Source organism: Rhinopithecus roxellana, chromosome 12 (assembly GCF_007565055.1).
Source record: "Rhinopithecus roxellana isolate Shanxi Qingling chromosome 12, ASM756505v1, whole genome shotgun sequence".
Taxonomy (NCBI): Eukaryota; Metazoa; Chordata; class Mammalia; order Primates; family Cercopithecidae; genus Rhinopithecus; species Rhinopithecus roxellana.
Window position 1 is genome coordinate 48,310,030 of NC_044560.1, and position 6,000 is coordinate 48,316,029.

The 6,000-nt window shown below is 43.6% G+C and overlaps 1 long non-coding RNA gene across 1 annotated transcript in view; it reads left to right on the forward strand.

The window, feature by feature from the left end:
- Window positions 1–6,000, forward strand: part of LOC115892347 — a 103,224-nt gene that overhangs the window by 22,591 nt on the left and 74,633 nt on the right. The window contains exon 3 of the long non-coding RNA XR_004052237.1: window positions 3,857–4,683. This is a non-coding gene — a long non-coding RNA (uncharacterized LOC115892347). The remainder of the gene's footprint in view (window positions 1–3,856; window positions 4,684–6,000) is intronic.

Here is a 6,000-nt window from a genome sequence, read left to right on the forward strand (position 1 = left end):
CTCCCCTTCCCTTTTTCCTTTCCCTTCCCTACCTTCTCCCCCTTTCCTCCCATCTCCTTCTCTCCCCTCCCCTTCCTTCTTTTCCCTCCCCTTCCCTTTGCTTCTTTTCCCTTCCCTTCCCTTCCCTCCTTTCTCCCCCTTCCTTCCCGTCTTCTTTTCTACCCTCCCCTTTTCTTCCTTTCCCTCCCCTCCCCTCCCCTCCCCTCCCCTTCCCTTCCCTTTCCTCAGGTTCCCTTTCCTTCCTTTCCCTTTCCGCTTCCCCTCCCCTTTCCTCCCATTCCCTTCCTTTCCCTTTCCTCCCATTCCCTGCCATTTCCCCACCTTTCCTCCCATCCCCTTTCCTCCCCTTTCCTCCCATCCCCTTTCCTCCCCTCTCCTCCCCTTCCCTTCTTTTCTCTTCCCTTCCCTGCCCTCCTCTCCCCTTTCTTCTCTTTCCTCCCTTTCTCTTCCCTTCCCTTCTTTTCCCTTCCCATTCCTTTTTTTTTTTTTTTTTTTTTTTGCAATCATGTAATGACTACTGGGCACTGTGCCAAGAACAATATGCATTCAGAGCCAAAATATTGTTAGTTTCAAAGAGCTCAGTGTTTGTGAGATTGAAAAATAAATAGGTGATTCTAATATAGGTTGAGAAAGTCTATGGTGGAAGCACAAAATGTTTCCTAAACAAAAAGCTCCTAACCCCAAGTGAGCTGAGTGTTAGGGTAAGGGTGAGGTTAGGAAAAATTTTCTCTGTAAAGGAGCCCCTGAGCTACTTCTGAAAGAAGAAATTTAATTTAGATTAGTGACCAAGGGAAGGAATAACTTTCTAGGAAAAAGGACCAACAAATGCCAACAATTGCAGATAAATGTGTTTTCTTTTTGGGGAATACGAATAGTTCGGTATAGCTGGGGTTGAAGATGAAGGAGGTGGAAAAAGGGGTCAAGCTGAAGGGCAGGGGGTGGGTGGGGGGATGAAGTTCTGGTCAGGTAGGCAATGGTCAAATCATGATGGCGCCTGTGTTTCATATAAAGAAATCTGGATTCAACTCTGAAGATAATGAAATCTGGATTTAACCCCAAATAGGGAGGGCAGAGCAAGATGGCCGAATAGGAACAGCTCCGGTCTCCAACTCCCAGCGCGAGCGACACAGAAGACCGGTGATTTCTGCATTTTCAACTGAGGTACTGGGGTCATCTCACTAGAGAGTGCCGGACAATCGGTGCTGGTCAGCTGCTGCAGCCCGACCAGCGAGAGCTGAAGCAGGGCGAGGCATCGCCTCATCTGGGAAGCGCAAGGGGGAAGGGAATCCCTTTTCCTAGCCAGGGGAACTGAGACTCACAACACCTGGAAAATCGGGTAACTCCCACCCCAATACTGTGCTTTAAGCAAACGGGCACACCAGGAGAATATATCCCACACCTGGCCGGGAGGGTCCCACGCCCACGGAGCCTCCCTCATTGCTAACGCAGCAGTCTGCATGTGATCTAACCACAAGGCAGCAGCGAGGCTGGGGGAGGGGTGCCTGCCATTGCTGAGGCTTAAGTAGGTAAACAAAGCCGCTGGGAAGCTCGAACTGGGTGGAGCTCACAGCAGCTCAAGGAAACCTGCCTGTCTCTGTAGACCCCACCTCTGGGGACAGGGCACAGTTAACAACAACAACAACAAAAGCAGCAGGAACCTCTGCAGACGCAAACGACTCTGTCTGACAGCTTTGAGGAGAGCAGTGGATCTCCCAACATGGAGGTTGAGATCTGAGAACGGACAGACTGCCTGCTCAAGTGGGTCCCTGACCCCTGAGTAGCCTAACTGGGAGACATCCCCCACTAGGGGCAGTCTGACACCCCACACCTCACAGGGTGGAGTACACCCCTGAGAGGAAGCTTCCAAAGTAAGAATCAGACAGGTACACTCGCTGTTCAGCAATATTCTATCTTCTGCAACCTCTGCTGCTGATACCCAGGCAAACAGGATCTGGAGTGGACCTCAAGCAACCTCCAACAGACCTACAGCTGAGGGTCCTGACTGTCAGAAGGAAAACTATCAAACAGGAAGGACACCTATACCAAAACCCCATCAGTACGTCACCATCATCAAAGACCAGAGACAGATAAAACCACAAAGATGGGGAAGAAGCAGGGCAGAAAAGCTGGAAATTCAAAAAATAAGAGTGCATCTCCCCCTGCAAAGGAGCGCAGCCCATCACCAGCAACGGATCAAAGCTGGTCAGAGAATGACTTTGACGAGAGGAGAGAAGAAGGCTTCAGTCCATCAAACTTCTCAGAGCTAAAGGAGGAATTACGTACCCAGCACAAAGAAACTAAAAATCTTGAAAAAAGAGTGGAAGAATTGACAGCTAGACTAATTAATGCAGAGAAGGTCATAAACGAAATGACAGAGATGAAAACCATTACACGAGAAATATGTGACAAATGCACAAGCTTCAGTAACCGACTCGATCAACTGGAAGAAAGAGTATCAGCGATTGAGGATCAAATGAATGAAATGGATTTAACCCCGAATAAATGAAATTCTGAGAAAGGAAGAATAACAGTCTGGTAAAATTCTAATGAAAATTTTAAGTCCCTTGTCTGCCTTCAGGATTCAACCAAATGTTCAGAGTGTTGTTGCACTCTTAGACTTCAACTGACCTATATGCTGTCTTTACTTTGCAGAAAGTAGGAGAGCAGTTGCTGAGTCAGCACTGTGGGGAGACAAGTGTGTAAGAAACATGGATTATTCATGGGGCCTGTGCACTGTTCCAGGTGCAGCCATGATTGCCGTGGACTGGGCCCATTTGTAATGCAAAGGCATGGCAAGAAAATCCATTTTCTCATTTTCAGAACCTATTTTATCTCCACGCTCCTGCCTATGTTACGAATTTAGGGTGATAAAGTGAAACAGGAGGCAGAAGAGCAAAGTGAAATTTCTGATGACTGTTTGCAAAAGGAATTTTTAGATGCCAATTTGTGAACTCCTTTATTCAGAAGGAAATGATTCAGAGAGAATATATGTTGGGTCCTGGTTGTATAAAACAATGAAGAATGGGTTTTGAAGTCAGACAAATGTGAATTTGAGTTCTGTGACCTTGAGCAAGTCAGCTAGCTTCTCTGCACCACAATTTCTTTATCAGTAAAATGTGAGTGATAATATGGTGGGAGATGGAATTTTTGGCCCCAATTTGTCACCTCTTCCTGGATCCTTGACCTTTACCTTGTGATTCTGAAGTTGCTTCCAATAGAGGCAGAATATACTTTCTGGTCCTTTTACTTTGGGTTCAGGCATGTGACTTACTTTGGCCAGTAGGGTACCTGGGGTATAGGGAGGAGGGAAGTAACCATGCAATAGGCCTCAATCCTGGATTTAAAAGTTATCACATGGTTCTCTTTCATTCTTACATTTCTGCTGCTGCTGTGAGAACTGCCCTAGGATTTTGCAGGCACCCCAGCTTGAACTTCAATGAAGCAAACTTGCACTCACTCCACAGGAAGGACTCAAGCATAGGGGAACCGGTAGCTTGAATCAGAGATGTTTGGCTGTGCCCCAGTTGACCCACAGACTTGAATTAGAGAACAATTTTCATTTCAAGTCACTATGTTTGTGGTGGCTTGTCATGCAGCAATAGCAAAATGATACAAATACTGTGATAGACTGCTTCTGAAATGGCTCCCAATGGTCCTTTCCTCATCATGATCACTCCATGGTGTATTTTATTTTCTTTGTATGTGGGCTGGTCTTGTTGATCTAGTAACTTGCTTTTTAACTAATAGAATATGGCAAATGTGATGGAATGGCACTCTTGAGGTTAGATTATAACAGACCATGACAGCCACCTTCCTGACACCTTCTCTTTCTCTCTGCTTACTCACTCTGAGGAAGGAATGTGCCATATGGGGAGACCTGCATGGAAAGGAACTGAGGATGCTCTCTGACTAAAAGCTAGAAGGAACTGAGTTCCTCAGTCAACAGTCTACAAGACACTGAATCTTGCCAGCAGCCATGCAGTGAGCTTGAAGGCAGATCTATCCCCAACTGAATCTTCAGATGAGACTGCAGCCTGAGCAGACACCTTGGATGCAGTTTTGTGAGACAACTTGAAACAGAGGGTACAGCTAAGCCTCAGCCAGTTTCATGACCCTCTGAAGAAACTGTGAGAAAGCAAATGTCATCTTAGGCTATTTAATCTTGGAGGTAGTTTGTTACACAACAATAAATAACTATTATACTTGAAGATTTCCTGGGGAGAATAAATGGGATTTCATATATAGGTCATCATATACAGAATAATGATACCCCAGAGATGTTCACCCCAGAAATGTTGTAGGAACCTGTGAATACGTTACCTTACATGGCAAAGTTTTCCTGGATGGTTTAAGTTTAAGATGAAAAAGTTTTCCTGGATTATCCAGTGGGCCCAATCTAATCACATGAGTCCTTAAACATGGAGAATAATTTTTGGCCATGATCAGAGAGAAATGTGATGATGGAAGAAGTGTCAGAGATGCAGTGTGAGGGGACTAAAACTGCTGTTGCTGACTTTGAAGATGGAAAGAGGGGAACCCAAGTCAAGGAATGCAAATGGCCTCTAGAATCTGGAAAAGGCAAGAAATGGATTCTCCTTTAGAACCTCTGGAATAAAATGCAGTCATGCTGACACCTTGATTTTACCCCAGTGAGACCAATACTGGAGTATGACATCCGGAGCTGTAAGATAATAAATTTCTGTTGTCTTATACACTAGTTTATGGTAATTTGTTATAGCAGCACTGGAAAATGGATAAATAGCATAGCCTATTAGGACTTAGTGAATATAAGTTTTCTTTATCCTTTTCCTTTCTCCCTTTCTTCATTTTTGAAACAAATGGATTTAACTTTGTATAAGAGCAGTTTTGTACAAACTTTATGGCAATGTTTGAAGATTATGGGGAGAATATCTTTAAGCCCTTTGAAAAATGCCTGGCACACAGCAAGCAGTCAAATGTTACCTATTATCTTTATGATTGTAATTGTTACTGTTATTACCCAGAGGCTCTGATTTCAATTCTCCATTCCACTAGGAAACAGAATATTCTTTATTCCACTGAGGAACTATGATACAGCCAGCAGTGAAAAGTGTTGGACAGAAGCCTTTTTTTTTTTTTCTGGAACTCCCAATGTTCGAACTTAAAATTTTTCTACAAAAAGTTTTGGGCCATTTTTTATAATCTTGTATGTTTCTGAAAAATAGCCATAGTTGGAAACATTTGCTCTTATGGGTAAAAAGAAGACTCAGGACATGAGAACTCTCCTCAGATATCTCATGGGCTGTCAAAAGGGAGAAGGAACCAATTTTTTTCTGTTTGTTTGGTCTTATTGGGTAAAAGGAGTAATGGTAGAAACTTCAGTGAACTGAATTAGAGTCACTGGAGCTGCAAAGGACCTGAAGGCTCCTATAAGGATACTTAATATATGAAACCAGTAAAGACAAAATTAAAGTATGTGTAATAATTCTATAAAGCTGTGGTATGATAATTCTATAAAGGTGTGGTGGAATGCACCCTTTCAATTCCCAAGGAGACTCATTCATTCTACAATCTAGCCTAATGAAATAATTATAGATGTAAATATGTAGGTAATGATTTTTTTAAAAGACAATTTTTACATTGACGCAAAAATTTTGTTGCAGTGTTCCTGCCTCCCAGCTTTGGCTCAGTAGATGGACCTCACCCCAGGGTTTTGATCCCAATTAGTGCTATCGTTCTTAGAAGAATATCTTACAACCTCAGGTGATGCAAAACAGTTCACCAGATTGAGGAGCCCATGTGTTGTAAGAAGAGACTGGGTGTTTCTGTTTACCCTTCTCTAAGTCTGTGACCTGTGGCAACATTTCTAATGAGCTGAATGTCTGTGTCTTCTTGCCTTTGTCCATGCTATTGTCTCAGTTTCCCATGGTTCCTCACTGCTTAAAGGATAAAGTCTGGATTACACAGCAGGACATTAAAGGCCCCATCACAAACTGTTCCCCATCTACCTTTCCAGTTTTA